Below are 17,794 nucleotides of genomic sequence, written 5' to 3' on the forward strand. Positions count from 1 at the left end.
ATGTGCGGCTGCTTGTACTAGCCCAGATTGAAGCTGGTTTTATAGTGCTAGCCCACTGAGATACCATGCCGCAGTGAAGCATGAATACCCCACTCAGACACATTAGACTGACTCTGAGCCAACCAGTCCTTGTTGTACCCATTAATGCCGAGCGCCAGGCAGGGACCAACAGGTACCATATTTTAACGTCTTTTGGTATGACGGAGTCGGGGATCGAACCAGCAACCTTTCCGCTCTCCGGGCGGACGCTCTTACCACTACACCATGGAGGCGGTCAGAAAGTATTAGAACCTACGGCTACACCGTAAACGTCGCTCTCACTGCAATAATGACATTCATCCATCTATTGTTATCCTTCCTTACTGCTTTAACTTCTAAATGCCTCTCAAAGACGTTTTGTTTGGCAAGCTCATTGATCCACCCTGGGAACAGCAAAGGTTGTGTCCCTTGGGAATGAAAATGTGATCCAATGAGATTGCTGTTCTTATTTCAAATGGATTATCAAAGATGGCTATCAAAATAGATGACCTGGCTGATCAGATTACAAAAAACATTTGAGATTTTTTCCATGAGAGACAACTAAAATGACAGATTACTACAGCTAAGACACTTATTATAGACGCAGTTTGCCCTCACAATAACAGAGGCACACAGACAACACAGTATCATGTAACACTTCACATCACAGGAACATGAAACACTCAGCAGGGGGCATCTTAAAATAGCACAGCATCTCAGCTGGTTCAAGTTTAAAATAAGTTTGCCACGAAGATATAAAAGTACTTGAAAGAGTTGAACTACTTCAAAACTATGTCTTTACTTAAATTTAAAAATAAATTTCAGGGCAAATTCAACAATTTCAATGACAATTTTTTTGGAACCCGGATGTTCATTTTGGTAAAATGTTTTCTGATTGGATAGACTGTCAATATATATGTGTGCTTGACCTCTCATAGTGCAGCAGCACAGAAAAGTAGGTTTGATTAATGGCAAGGGTGAAAACTAGTCTTGTGTGCTTCTCAGCAGTTTTGCCCAAGGAAGATGGACTAAATCAAAACATATTAGTTCTCAGTGAAGGATACTTATGTTTGTCCACAGTGATTCAAATTGTCTCAAGGGTAACCTATTCCCTGGTCTATTATCAGAGTTGCTGCTTATTAAAATTTGTTCCCATAAACCATGTCAATTAAACCACATGCACGAGTGGGCTACTGTATCCTGACTGGATGATTATAGTGTGAACAATAACATTAGTTCTGTGGTCTACAGGTTTTTGTGTTAATGATAAAAATGCAGTCTGACAAGTCATCATTTTTATCATCATTTGTCCTAATACATCAATGCATCAAGATAATTAGATCTGGGCATATCAGAATTGTATGACCAACAATCCACACATCAGGGTATGTTGACAACATTCTTTCGTTGTTTCAACAAGCACTAGACTCTGGAGACCAATTCTACCCCTGAATCACCATGGAAGAACGAACAAACAAACAAACTAATGAACAAACAAACGAATGAATGTACAATCAAGGACCATATAAAAAAACTTATTTCAACACTAGGATTCTGAGCAAGAGCACAATCGCAGCTAAATTGGCAAGCAAAGAGACCATCAGTCAAAGCTAGTTTTTGCTGTGCAAGATTGATGATGAATCCTTTACATATTGAAGCGCAGGAAGTGCTGATATTGTGAGCCAAGCATGAACAAATACCTATCAATCTTGTGAAACAGCACTACACCTGAACAAAGCTTTTCACCTCGGAAATCACATTTTCTTCCATCCCCTATTGTTTTGTACTATAACAATGCCAGTGGAAAAGGTGTCACCTCAGATTTATCAACATGCTTTTAAGGCTGGGATGACTGAACTAAATGTGTTTTAGCACACAAAAGCTGGTTATTTATTTCAGCGAACACAACTAATACAATATATTAACAGCTGATCACATTGCCTATTTTAGGGCAAATTGGTGGTTGAACGTCGTAAATAACTGTGTGGTGGTCACTTGTTTTGCGGAACATGTCTGTTTTGGTTAAACCTGTTTAATTCCTGAAGTGATTTATACAGCTGCCTTGGAATATACTGGGGGAATGTGTCAGTACTTTATGTGTAGGGAAAGATGGAGATATATAGTCTTGTCACATAAAAGCACAGATTATGACAGTATCGGGTCACTTTATAATATATGATGCATGAGGGTTGCTTGTAGCAAGTACATCAATCAATTCCATAATTGGGGCACATACACACATCTTTGATTTGTTTGTGAAACACAAGGGATGTTTGTAGTCATGGTTAGATGCAAGTGCCAAATCTCTAATGTAGTGGCACCAAAGTGGTAAATGTAGGCAACATGTATTACTTAGGGCTTTCTTCCCACGTGACTTGATATAACTGGTGTACTGTTATTGTGGGGTTAAACCCAATTCACTCAATTAGTGAGTGAGTGGTTTAATGCTGCTTTTAACAATACTTCACTTACATCATGACATGTCAACTGGATATGGGAGGTCATAAACCTTTACCATCTGAAGGTCATACACCTTTACCTTCTGAAGGTCATACACCTTTACCTTCTGAAGGTCATAACCCTTTACCTTCTGAAGGTCATACACCTTTACCTTTTGAAGGTCACATACTTTTAATTTTGAAGGTCGTAAACCTTTACCTTCTGAAGGTCAAAAACCTTTACCATCTGAAGGTCATAAACCTTTACCATCTGAAGGTCAAAAACCTTTACCTTCTGAAGGTCATAAACCTTTACCTTCTGAAGTTCATAAACCTTTACCTTCTGAAGGTCATAAACCTTTACCTTCTGAAGGTCATAAACCTTTACCTTTTGAAGGTCACATACTTTTAATTTTGAAGGTCATAAAGCTTTACCTACAAACATGACCAAACATCAGAATGAGGGTGACGGACTACCATGATTATAGGAGCCAAGCATACTGCAAGGGACTCTCCAGAGCTTTGGCAGACTGGGCCACCTCTGACGTCCTCCCATGTAGGAACATAACAAAACACAGCGGAATTCAAAGAGATGTAAAATGTTGGAGTAAGTCAGTTGTGACAGAGTGAGTGCATACGATTATTGATGTCAGCAATATTCCATCCACAGATATGTATGAATCACATACTTCAGCCAAACCTGTGGCTGATGACAAGAGCAAAAATCCAGTGTTCCATGGTTCCCTGTCAACCAGGTGAAATATTGTATACATCACATTCTCAAATGTATAACTAGCATGGGGTGCTGTGGACCTATCTAGACCTGAAATCCCTGCAGAGAAGTACACAACAAGATATACTACACTATATGACAGGACGTAAATACTGGCACCGGCAGAACTAAAGGAAACACAGCACATTGTTTTTTTCATGGGGTTCCAGGATAAGACATGGATATAACATCATACAGTCATGTTTGATTTTCAAAACCAATTTCACAAAAAACAAAAGTAATATAACCTCACTATAATGAGATGTTTTTTTCCAGTGTGATGCTTCTCTGCAAGATCTGAAGACGACTATATGGGAGGTTGGATCAGGTGAACCCTGATCAAGACACTGTTCACTTTTTAGAATGACAGATCAGATGAGAGTGGTAAGATGTAAATCTCTTCAAAAGTAGAATTTATTCACTGACCTATCATGCTGTTGTGTCCAGATCAAGATGTTCGCATCCTCAAGGTGTAATAGCTACCTCTTCTGAAGAATAAATGTTTTTATGCTAAATGTTTAATAAACATTCTTGTCTTTATTCATTACTGTTATATCTAACAAAGAATTTAGCTATAATTATTGAAAAAACAAAAATACATTCATTTAATGGTTTGATAAAAACCACAATGCCTTAAGGTCTGAAAATACTGTAAAACTTGTGATTTTATTCAGATATACACATGCTTACACAAAGTATTCAGTGAGTGCTGTAGTTACATCCATTTTGATGTATGTACATTTCATTGTCAAGCAGATATTTGAAGAATTTGATGTCGACATTAGCGTGGATGATATTTTTGTCTCCCTTGGGAAAGTTAACCCATCCGTGACCACCCCCTACGGAGCCTTGCTCTAACATTTTATACACTGAGCAAATAAGATTTCCTTTTGAATGATTTTTTTTCATAATCACTTATTTCAAATTTACGAAGAAGATTCACCAATTTATATCACACAGTATTTGTTCACAAGTGGGTAGTTCCAAAGAATCTTTTTCGCTACAGCAAAACCTAACAACCCAAGAACCTGTGGGCTGTGCAAATAGACAAAAAACTTTGTATAGAAAAGATATCATGATGGACTTTGTTGTCCCTGAGACAGACATGTCATCGTGTAGTTGTCAGCGTGTAAGATTCATGGCGAACTTACACCTTACAGCAACCGTGTCACGTCACTCGGAACATCACCTACACTTCACGAAGAGACGAGACGACGAATGAATAATTCAAATGGGTGTCCCTGGTTTCACAATAATACAAAGTTAAGCCGGTATCTGAAAGATCACAATACTTATCTCAGTCATGTAAGCAGTAAGCAGAGCCTGACATATAAAACATTTACTGGTACAAATAGCATATAAGCATATAAAAGACACACAACCACAAAGAGCCCTCCTGATCGGCAAGTCTGAAGAAAAAGCCTTCATCTACAGAGATTACGGGTAATATGGGTCTCAGAAACATAATTCTGAGGCAATATCTCCAGATTAATGGACACAACTGGAGTATTAATGTCTTAGAACTGGGCTCGGTAAGACACAATAACTACGTTGTAGTCTGAACAGCAAACTTCAGAAACATTTTAATTGTGTTGAATTATTTATGATTGAGAAAATCCAGCATTAAAACGAAATAACTGAAACTTGGGCCTGTGATGTTAAGTGGTGACAGAATTACTTGACTCATGTTTGCTCTGAAAATATGTAACTTTGAAAGAAACAAAAAACTCCATTGAAATTGAAAAGGAGCCCCAGTGAGATCAGAAATTAAGAACCTGAGAAGCTTGCTTTAATTACAGAAAGATGGGTGGAAAGGAAATGACTTAGTGAGTTTGGCTGCAGCAATATCATGGCGGGCAAAAAAGAGAAACGGGTTTCACACACTGTACCCATGTGGGGAATTGAACCAGTGTTGACGGTGAATGCTAGACAACTAGGCTATCTCAAGGCAAAAGTGAAAATATTTTAACCACATCACTTCAACTGACCACCCCATGCATTGAATCTCTCCTTATGACCAGTATTTGTTGGTGGGAACCAGCTTTAACCACATCACTGCTACTGACCACCCCATGCATTGAATCTCCCCTTATGACCAGTATATGTTGGTGGGAACCAGCTTTAACCACATCACTGCTACTGACCACCCCATGCATTGAATCTCCCCTTATGACCAGTATATGTTGGTGGGAACCAGCTTTAACCACATCACTGCTACTGACCACCCCATGCATTGAATCTGACCACCCATGCATTGAATCCCTTATGACCAGTATATGTTGGTGGGAACCAGCTTTAACCACATCAATGCTACTGACCACCCCATGCATTGAATCTCCCTTATGACCAGTACATGTTGGTGGGAACCAGCTTTAACCACATCACTGCTACTGACCACCATGCATTGAATCTCCCTTATGACCAGCATTGAATCTCTCCTTATGACCAGTATCTCTCCTTATGTTGGTGGGGAACCAGCTTTAACCACATCACTGCTACTGACCACCCCATGCATTGAATCTCTCCTTGTGACCAGTATATGTTGGTGGGAACCAGCTTTAACCACATCACTGCTACTGACCACCCCATGCATTGAATCTCTCCTTATGACCAGTATATGTTGGTGGGAACCAGCTTTAACCACATCACTGCACTGCTACTGACCACCCCATGCATTGAATCTCCCTTATGACCAGTATATGTTGGTGGGAACCAGCTTTAACCACATCACTGCTACTGACCACCCCATGCATTGAATCTCCCTTATGACCAGTATATGTTGGTGGGAACCAGCTTTAACCACATCACTGCTACTGACCACCCCATGCATTGAATCTCCCCTTATGACCAGTATATGTTGGTGGGAACCAGCTTTAACCACATCACTGCTACTGACCCCCCCCATGCATTGAATCTCCCCTTATGACCAGTATATGTTGGTGGGAACCAGCTTTAACCACATCACTGCTACTGACCACCCCATGCATTGAATCTCTTCTATTTTAACATGGAATCTCCATGGCGATTATGATAGTGTTTAAGTTCATCTCCGTATAGGTTATTTGGACAAAGATATTTTCTTCTTTCATTGGTTTCCTCGGCCACTATTAATTTTGACACAAGGCCAAAGACTAAATAAAGTAAATAAAATGAAAATGCTGTCGATTTTTACGGTAGTTAAGATCCTGACCAATTTAGATTTTCAAGAAACAAGAACACCTGTTCAAATTGTTATTGAGCAATTCTAAATTCTTTCTTGTTTACTTTTGCAGTTTGTCCATAAAAAATAGAACAAACTAAATTTGTCTGACATTCAACCAACAAACTGTACATAAACAATCAAACTTGGAAAGAAAATGATTGAGTGATGTTCTCTGACATCATTGTTGAACATTATTTTTCAATCTGAGGCTGTTGTCGTGTTACACATGATAAGAACTTACTCATGCTATTAACAGCATCATGACATTTTCATACAATACTGAAACAAAAGCAGTTTTTGCCCACATAAATGTTCAGCAATTTCACCAGAGTTGTTTCCAATAACATCATCAAATGCATGTCTTTGAATTAAGTTTTGCTGTTACATTTGGAATGAATGTTTTCAACTTATTGATTTTACTGAGAGGACAATGTTGCTTTCGTTGAACAGATGAGATAAAACTGGAGATAGAGAATTATCAAACTTCTTGTCATATTTCCAGACAAGGAGAGGAAGTGAGGTGAAGTTTGGTTTAATGGTGCGTTCAAGATTGTTGCACGTATTATTGATGTGACAGTGTACCAGCATATGTGAGCCTGTTTTGTACAAGGGCAGTCTGATAGTGCTAGCTGATCGTTATACCATGTCTCAGTCAAACATGGAAACCAAAACAATAACTGATTCTGAGCTGATTTGTTCTTGTTTAATCCAATTAAAGCTGAGTACAAGGCAGGGCATCAACAAGTTCCATCTTTTTGTATGACAAGCCTGGAATCAAACTTGACTTTCCGTTCTCATCTCAGATGTCCTACAAGGGAGTTTCCACACAAAGGCAACATCTCCATTTACTCAAAGTCAAATATAAGCTCTGTATGTTTTCCACTGATGAATATTTTTACCTTAAAAATTGTTGCTGAAGATGACCAAATTTCAGTTCTTTCCACCATAAGTTAAAATCTGTTCAATAGCTGACCACCTTAATTTTGATGACTGTGACACTACCCGCTCACCAATGTAAGGAGTTCCACCTGAGAACGAAACCCACCTATTACGGTCCCTCGTCCATCACAAACTTACAGATAAAATCCCCTACACCACTCCAGGTAATCCGAACACCAGACACCGAACCCAAAACTCCTGACACGATAATTACTACTCGAGAATTTTTATGCTTTCAAACCTCATCAGCTGATACAGAAGATGAGGGTACATTTTCATGATGGAAATTTAATCCCCAAAGTTCAAAAGAAGAGGACGAATGGGTAGGTCTCCCTATAAACTATAGCTAATGGTCTTCAGGGGTCCAAGAATAAAAGGAATATGGACATAAATAGATATTTGAGGGGACAGGAGTTTATGAGGGCTGTGGGTGACCATTACACTGTCATAGCTCCTTTCATTAAGAGCTAATATGTCTTTGTCACGAGCCTCTGACCAATGCTTTGATGGGAGGACACTGGTCAAGCAGGACGTCCTGTTGTGATGGTCACTGTGATATACTGGATGACAGGGTATTGGGTGAAACATATTGTATTCTGGGCAATTTCGTTTTGATACTGGTGTGTGGTCTAAAACATATGTCTGAGTTCACAAAAAGCATATTTTCATGACTTTGTTCTGTGGCCCTCCACTTTTGATCATTTAAACAATTCAGCAGTTTACAGTTGGGAGTATATCAACAGGATGGGAAAAAGCAGTAACTGAAAAGATATCAAAGACATATAAAGTGCTCATGGTACTGTCCTTTAAAGAGCACTCTCATAAAACTGTGTAGCATTGTGAACATTGATGTGGTTCCTGATTTTATAGCGTAGACTCTTGCTTTTCCTGACATTTCTTAATTCACAACAGTTTAAGTTCTTACTTCCTGTTCACTTAACTGGGGGAATGTAAGATCATTTCCATCCATCTGCGCGCCTTCCTCTATTTCCTAAACAAATAGCTACATCAAAACTCTTTCATAAAATTCAATTCCATGTCTATTAATACAGTTGGAGCCACTATGAAGTCTGTCACCATATTTCTGTCTAAATGAAACTTGAGGTCAAATCTAAGAAGTCACTAAACCCCTGAACCCTGAGGCACTAGTTCTCTCTTCATTCATTTCTCAAACAACCCAGCTCAAGCATTGTCTTCAGTTCAACCGTATTCAACATTTTAATGACTTGGCCACTCTTAACCATAGGCGAGCAATGAGGCACGGTGTAATTCATCTTGACCATGGAGTACACAGCACACCTCTGGCATTGTCCATTGTTAAAGAGGTCCTAAAGATGGAAATCTGGACATTCAGGGAATAAACTCTGTGCTTGTTATCGCTCTTTATTGAATGACATAACTCTTCAATAGATGGAAGCCGCCCTCAAGGCATTGATGTGATCAGTAATACTCCCCATTCTTCTTGACCAGCTGAGAATTGTGGGTGTCCCTTTTGTCCACAATTCATGACCTCTTAATAATTTGATTTCTTTGATTAATCAAGCTATCTTAATCCATTTAAGTCAGCTGCTTGTGAGCTTTGAAGAGGTTTTGTGATAGTCTACCAAGGGAATTGGATGCAAGCTGGCCGGGTGGGGACTAGGATATGTTCTTTCAAAGGAGAATCATGTAGAGGATTAGGATTAAGGACCATTAAGATCACTGGAAGACCTGAGGAGATCATTCTTCTGTTCTTGATTCAAAGTCAAATACCAAGATTCAAAAAGATTTTTTGATTACAGGGGTGAGTGGGTCAAAGTATTTTGATGCACTTATTGGGAGTGGTGTGATACAGTTCTTTAAATGGGTGTCTTAAGTGTCTTAAGTCTTTACTAATATTTTTTATATCATTATTTATTGTCTTTCAGAAAATAAAATAATGAACCTCCCCTGAAGCTTGTCATATTTGGGATGACCCTCTCCATGTCTTTGTAAATTTTTTTAATACCCCACCTGGAAAGACAAAATGCAAAAAGACTTCATTTCATTATAAACTGTCTTTTTTTCATGGCCAGAAAATGAGCCCTATTTATTTTATGACCAGTGGCTTGAGATTGTCATATTTTTAGGTGACTTACCCTTGATTCCCCTTGATCACATTCTCCCCTCAACACACCCACATGCATGCTACACTCACATGCCTGCTACACCCACACACATCCTACACACTCACATGCCTGCTACACCCACACACATCCTACACACTCACATGCCTGCTACATTCACATGCCTGCTACATTCACATGCCTGCTACTCACACATGCCTGCTACATTCACATGCCTGCTACACCCACATGCCTGCTACACTCACATGCCTGCTACATTTACATGCCTGCTACACTCACATGCCTGCTACATTCACATGCCTGCTACACTCACATGCCTGCTACACACACATGCCTGCTACATTCACATGCCTGCTACACACACATGCCTGCTACACACACATGCCTGCTACACTCACATGCCTGCTACATTCACATGCCTGCTACACACACATGCCTGCTACACCCACAGGCCTGCTACACCCACATGCCTGCTACACTCACAGGATGGCTACACCCACAGGCCTGCTACACTCACATGCCTGCTACACACACATGCCTGCTACACACATATGCCTGCTACACTCACATGCCCCCTACAGACCCGCATACCCCCTACACACCCGCATACTCCTTACACACCCACATAGCCCCTACACACCCACATACCCCCTACACACCCACATACCCCATACACACCCGCATACCCCTTACACACCCACATATCCCCTACAGACCCGCAGAGATACCCCTTACACACCCACATACCCCTACACACCCCATGCCCCCCTACAGACCTCAAGATACCCTCTACACACCCACATACCCCCTACAAACCCAAGATACCCCTACACACCCACATGCCCCCTACACACCCACATGCCCCCTACACACCCACTTGCCCCCTACACACACATACCCCCTTACACACCCACTTGCCCCTACACACACCCACCCGCATACCCCTACACACCCACTTGCCCCCTACACACACACACATACCCCCTACACACCCACTTGCCCCCTACACACCATACATACCCCCTACACACCCACTCTGCCCCCTACACACACACACACATACCCCCTACACACCCACTCTGCCCCCTACACACCCACTTGCCCCCTACACACCCACTTACCCCTTGCCACCTACACACACACACACATGCCCCTACACACACCCACATGCCCCCTACACACTTGCTTGCTCCCCTACACACCCAAATGCCCCTTACACACCCACATGCCCCCTATACACCCACATGCCCTATACACACCCACTTGCCCCCTACACATGTAATGACCATTCCGTAAATGACCAGCCCTTTTGGTTAACAAAACAATTCCCCCAAAAGTGTTATATCTGATCATACTGAAAGTCAAAAATAAACTTTAATAAACAAGGTTATAAATCAATTCATTGGATAATCCCTATACTCTCCAGCAATATGGACAAGCTGAAATGGGCAATTTCCCCAAATTGTCTCCCTTTCAGCACTTAGATCCCGTCCCTATAAATCGTGAGAATGAACATCCCACAGCACATAACAATCGCCATGTTTTTGTGTTGGAGGATAATGGCTGATTGAGACACAACATCTTGCAACCCGAGTAGCCTTACTCCTCTATAAAACACCAACAATACAACCACAAAGAGCACATCCAAATCACCCTTATCAATCATCTTTGATAAACCTAATACACCTCAGACCCACAATGCTTGTTTCCTGCTGACCAAACATGCACAAAAAAACACCCTGAGCACTTTTTCGGGCTGCTGGTTCCCCTGCTGTTATTGATGGCTGGCTGACAAGCTTATCAGTCGTGGTCAGTCTGCACTCTGGACACAGAATATCAGCCAGGTGGAGCGGACAGCTGTTCACTATGTCCATTCAAGTATCCTCTCAAGACCTTCCTTCTGATCTTAATGGTGTGGAGAGGCTATGTTAGTCAAACCTATAGAAAGGAATTAGCAAAGTTTTTGCGTCAACATGTCAATAAAAAGATCAATATTTTTGTAATTGGGCAAAATGGTTGTTAATGAAAGGTTGGGAAGAACATGAATATGGGAAAATATGGGATGCCTCAAACTGTGACATATGTTGATTCTTTCTTGGCTTTGTTAAAATCATCCTTCATGGGATAATTATTCACTTATCTTATAATTAATTCAATAACTAATAAATCATAATGGTATTTAAGAAGTTGAGATTGATAATACGATGTTTGAATTTGACATCCAACGATAGAGGGAAAATCAAAGCGTGTTTGAGCAGTTGAGCTGGATATTGGCGTATGCAAAATGTTAGGATAATAATAACAATTAGGATGCCAGTTATCTGAATTCTAGTTGTACTTTTGAATGAGGTTTTAACTGTTTTCGACAGTATTTTCAGTTACCTTACCTCACAGCATGTCAGCTTCATAGTGGAGGTGATGTGATGTGAAATTGGGTTTAATGTTGCACTGGTGTATATTTCGCTCATATGACAACGTGCATGCATGTGTATGTGTAGGTGCGGCTTCTTGTACTAGCCCAGACTTAAGCTGGTTTTATAGTGCTAGCCCACTGAGATATCATGCCGCAGTGAAGCATGAATTCCCCACCCAGACACATTATACTGACTCCAAGCCGACCAGTCCTTGTTGTACCCATTAATGCCGAGTGCCAGGCAGGGACCAACAAGTACCATATTTTAACGTCTTTGGTATGACGCGGTCGGGGATTGAACCCGTGACCTTCCACTCTCCGGGCGGACGCTCTAACCACTACACCACGGAGGCGGTCCTTCATAGTGGACCCATTTCTGGTGTCCCCCCGCCGTGATGTTGCTGGAATATTGCTAAAAGCGGCGTAAAACCAAACTCAGTCAGTCAGTCAGTCAAAACTTGTTGGAGTCCTAAAATTGTGGTTTGAATTCCAGATTCACCCAGCTGGTCGAAAATTTAGTCACAGAGACAAACTTATCTTATTTCAAAATACAATATATGTATCTTCAAAATATAGATTAAATTCAAAATGCAGCCTAGAGGTTGACGAATCAATTTTGACTTGAATTGCATTCAGTAATAATTAGTCCTTTTGTGTCTGGACAACTGTACCATACCGTACTAATGGGTTTAACCTCGGGGTTAAACATCCAGTTCCTGCAGCAGGTATCCTCCACTATGACTGACTGAGTTTGGTTTTACGCCGCTTTTAGCAATATTCCAGCAATATCACGGCGGGGGACACCAGAAATGGGCTTAACACATTGTGCCCATGTGGGGAATCGAACCCGGGTCTTCGGCGTGACGAGCCAACGCTTTAACCACTAGGCTACCCCACCGCCCCCCAACAAGTTTTGAAAAGGGGACACTAATACGCTTCAACAATTGCAATATGAATGACGTCATAGTCCTAACTGCCAGTTCACCTGATGAAGGGACCTGGAATGGTCTCGAAACGTCGTGAGAGAAATTAAAAAGAAGTTTAATCAACAAAAATATCTTGGACATCAATGTACAACTTCTAAATGCCACTGAAAGACATAATATGAATAAAGTAATATAGACGATTTGATGATTTGTTTTAGTCAATCCTTTGATCAAAATTTGTCCACATTTTATAGCTGACATCTGCTGACAGGACATATATTGATTCCTCGCTCGCTCGCTCGCTCCCTCTCTCACTCACTCATGCTCAGTCTGAATCATCACCAAACAATATCACCACCACAATAATAAAAGGCTTACATGAAGATGCCATGTCATATTGGTGACTAATTTGGAACCATTATATTGTCCTCAAAACATGAAAAAGAAAAGCATTTATTTTTTATGTATAATGTACTTAGCTTGATACCCATGATACAAGCAGGTATTCTTCCTATTTTCAGAGATGCTAACCCTATTTGTTTCTCTGCTGTTTATGGCACACTCAGCAATATTCCAGCTATATGTTGGTGTTCTCTGGACCAGGCAACCCTGTGATTGACATCATGAGCCTCAATCTATGCAACTGAAATGATGACAAACATCAACAAAGTCAGCGAGCCTGACCACCCAATCCCAATAGTCTCCTCTCACGATGAGAATGGGTTACTGAAGACCAATTTGGACACGGATAGTCTCAAAAGTGTCAGAACTTGTGTTTATGGCTTGAACAAAAAAATCATTACTATGGAAAATGTGTCTGTCAAAGAGCACTGGTGAATATTCAAACCTTTTTTTTTTTCCGTACATTTAAGATAGATCAACTTTTTATGTTACGTAAGGCATATGTGGCATAAACAGTACAAAAGCCATGATAACGCAAAATTTGCCCACAGATCATGAAGTCAGGGTTAAAATGGTAGTTTAAGATGAATAAATCAAACATGTCTGTATTTTCTGTCACAATGGCAAAAACAGCTCTCACACTCCTGGGCATAAAATCAACTAAGTGTGTTAAAACAGGAAAGGAAAGTCATTTGCCTTAAACACAAAATCCAGGGCCCACTCTGAAAATGAAATGGTCGGTGCCTTGTGTAATCCAGTTGATGCCAATAAAAAAATCACTTATCATTTTAACTCCAATTTAAGATTCTAAAAAAAATACAGAATATCAAACCCAAATTGGACATCACTTGATGTTGTCAGAATTAGAAACTGAACTTTGTTTGCATAATTTTCATTAACTTTGGAAATACAAGGAATTCTGGTCAAGGAATTGACCTCTTGTGGCCTAAGGTGTATTCAAGGGAAATAATGGGACGGGGGTAAATGCAGTTGGAGGCAAGTTGTCAGTCCATGTTACAGATCCAGCATCACACGAAGAGCTGATTATTGTAATTATCACAATGACTCAGGACGCCCATCTTTAGATGGTGTTAGAATGGGTCAGTTGTGAAATACTACTGGCAAAAAAAAGTAGAAACGTATTGATTCGAACCACAATGCAGGTTACCTTACTTTGCCCTTTCACAGTTGAATTTTCTCATGAGAGTGAAAAAAAAGATGAATTTTAGGTTTTAATCTTGGCCAGCATTACATATTATCAAACTCAGATTTAGACTTACGTGGCCTCACATGATTATATTGATGTTTTAATGTTAAGAGATATTGAATACTTTCACAACTTTTAATGTCTATTTAGTTTTTCTTGCATGAATTGTAATGCTTTTCTCTTGCATGAACTTATCATGATGAATTAATGTGAGGAAACACCACAATATATTTTTCAAAATGTTAATTAAAGAACTTATAAAATGTATTAAGAAAATACCTTACATGTATTCACACATTTTGAAAAAATGAATTTGAATTTTTGTAATGAATGACAAAATCTCCACATTCATCAAATTTAGTCATTCTGACCATTTACAAATGAGATAATCAAAGAAAACAATGGCATCATTCAGGTTTAAATGCCATTGTGTTTTTAGAAGGAGTTCAGCACAAAACACATCAGTTTGATGCACGTCAATATTGATGTCGCAGCTTCATTGTATGTCTGTACTGTCGAATATGACATATTATGAAAATCTGTCTTAATTAATATTTCTTCATGAATAATTCTGCCACTTGACTTCAGATTCTTCAAGCCTACGGATATTCCTGCCACACCATTCACACCGAAGAGGAAGATAACAAATGGACCAATCCACTCCACGGGAAGATGTTAATCCACAGTGGTTGGCCAGGAGTCTCAGAGTTAATTTCCCCATCTAATATCAACCCTGGAGCTCTCCAGTCTCCTTGACGTTCCTGGAATATCCTCTGTCAAGTGGGGCTGTCTTTTGACCACTTGAAATACTCCTTGGGGACTTCATTTGAAACACAGTTGAGAACAGGTCAACAATTGTGACCAATGAATTGGCAAGGTCATGACGGCCAGACAACGCCCAGGCAGGGCGCAGATAACATGATTGTGACACCTCGGAGGTTGAAACTTGCAAAGTAAATGGAAGCATTGTTAACTCCTTTAACTTGAGATATTGCTCAAGATGACATAACGTCCAGGTCCTGGTGGAATCTGAATTGACTCTTTGGTCTAATATTCACATGTGTGCTCTGCTTGTCTGGAAATATGGAGAAGGGATGAATATTTGAATTTTGAGTAGTGAAGGGTGTTGGGTTTTGAAATACTTGTTACTGAAAATACTGGAAAATAATGTCCTCAGGTTTTACCAAATAAATATCAGGATATCCTGATCATGCACATAAAAAGTGTTGTGGGTCCATGAATATTGTCTCCTCGTGCCAGACAAAAAACTTAGTCTTGAATCAGCGCCCTGAAAGTTATTCTGTCTACAAGCATCCATGGTCTCAAGCGAATATTTAAAGGTTGGTCTCTATCTCAGTAAAGTCTGGATGGCCTACATCACTTCCAAAAACACTCTTGTGTACATTCTAGCTTATCATGAAACAAAATTTTTTGTAAGCTTAGGCCAGACCAATTTTATTTCTTGTTTTACAGATTTTTTTCCTCAGAAAACCTAAAGGCAGGAGGGAAAAAAATAAATCAAATCAAATCACCAGTCAAAGTAATATTCTTTCTAAATGCTAAAAAGTATGGTACTTTTGGCAATTTATGAATTACATAAGGGGCCAAAAACAACGTAAAAACAAAATTTCTTGTATGTTTATACTTTTGGCCAATAAAAACATTAGGATTTTATTTTTTGAGTGGGGAAAATTCATTTTTATTTCTTATTCTTGAAAAAATATGACAGGCGGATCTGTAAAACAAGAAATAAAATTGGTCTGGCCTTATCATGAAACTGACATTTTTAAAGTTCCTTTGCATTATTAACTATTATAGTACCATATGTCACATTTGCCAACACCTGCACACTCAAAATTATTGATTAGCATACCTTAAAAAAAAGACAGGAAACAGAGAGTGAATAATATTGTTTGGTTAAGTTTGAATAATACTTATTAATTCCCTGGTTACCATGGTGACTTTAACACTTTTTACCATCCACATGACAGTTATCAGACATCCAAGGACATGTTGCTGTCCAAAGGTAGTCAGCTGGCTGTGTACACCTTCCTCCCTATCCAGATGATGGACATCAGATGGCCATTAGTATATAACTATAGGTTTAAAAATACCACTAGGACTCCCGAATACAGACCTGCTGCCCCATGGCCTACTCTGAACCTGAGACAAGTGAAACACAATAATCAGTATTGACTGGCCTGAAGCCATGTCTAATGACTAAGCCAACCAAATTTCTGAATTCTCTTTTACAAAAATGCAAAATCAGGAAAAAAACATACATCAGCCCTGAAGCAGATTACCATTTAGATTGATGTGGCATTAAAGTAAAGTTTAATGATTTATTATAATCAATTGTTAAAAGGAAAATCTCCATTTTGTCAGAAAGTGCTGAAAGGGTGACACTGGGATCTCTTAAGGGTTTTCTTTCATGCTCTCCGCTTGACCCCTGAAACCAAACAGGGCCCCTAAAGGAGCACAGCTGGGTTTCAATATTAGAAGTGTCCACTTGAAAAGAGACCATATTTATTCAGAGAGACCCTGCTTTGACTTTCATGTGCTCTTTGATGGGGAAGACTACAATGAGGACATGCATGCGCATGCCGTCACACAAAGTGACAATCAGGAGCAGGATTTCACCATGCTCCAAAAGCAACAATTAACATGTGCTTCGGCACTTGTGCGTGTTCGGCAGATTAGTGACACGCTCATATCGGGCTCTTTTCATAATTATTGTCATCAAGATCTGGCAAAATTATAGCCTGCTCATATCAGTTCATAGTTGTTGCAATGGCAGATAATTTGGTCCCTGAAGCTGTCATCAAAATTATTGCATATTTTCACGAGATAGGGAATTAATCCAAATTGAAAGGTGAAGGCTTGTTGCGTTATGGCCATCTAGAGTGATTCATACATAAATTGAATTTGCCAGCATTCCAATTTCTAAAAATCCTGACAATCATCTTTGGTGACTGATGAAACTATAAATTGCTACTTAGCATTCTTCATCCCAATCTTAATGACACCAATCACAACCTTTTGCCCAAATTCCTTAGGGAAAAAAGCCTCAGAGAGAAATCCAACATAAGAAATATAATTACATATTTTTAATTCTCACCTGAAAAGGCTTAATCCTCTTTCCTTTGACAACTTGCACATGAACTGGAATAGAAATGGATTAGATCAGTTTTTTGTTATATGATGTCCTTTTCCTGTTTCACCTTTCTTCCATGCATGAGAAAGTATTCTCCAGTAGGGTAAGTCTATGTGCAATGGTGTCTTCAGTGTATAGCACCCCAAATATTTGTGTTCACAATGTCCATATAGCATACAGCTATTTGAACTGTGCCCTGTAATATACTGTCTAACATG

The 17,794-nt window shown here is 39.7% G+C and overlaps 1 long non-coding RNA gene across 1 annotated transcript; it reads right to left on the bottom strand.

Annotated features, from left to right (window-relative positions):
• Positions 1-14,765: 14,765 nt before the first annotated feature.
• LOC124282556 lies at positions 14,766-17,584 on the bottom strand. The gene is made up of 2 exons (XR_006900188.1): positions 17,541-17,584; positions 14,766-15,497 (listed from the first exon to the last, which is right to left on the bottom strand). It is a non-coding gene; the product is annotated as an uncharacterized LOC124282556 (long non-coding RNA).
• Between the last annotated feature and the right edge of the window lie 210 nt (positions 17,585-17,794).

The sequence above is a fragment of the Haliotis rubra genome, unplaced genomic scaffold (assembly GCF_003918875.1).
Source record: "Haliotis rubra isolate DU_JTF1 unplaced genomic scaffold, ASM391887v1 Scf3, whole genome shotgun sequence".
Lineage (NCBI taxonomy): Eukaryota > Metazoa > Mollusca > Gastropoda > Lepetellida > Haliotidae > Haliotis > Haliotis rubra.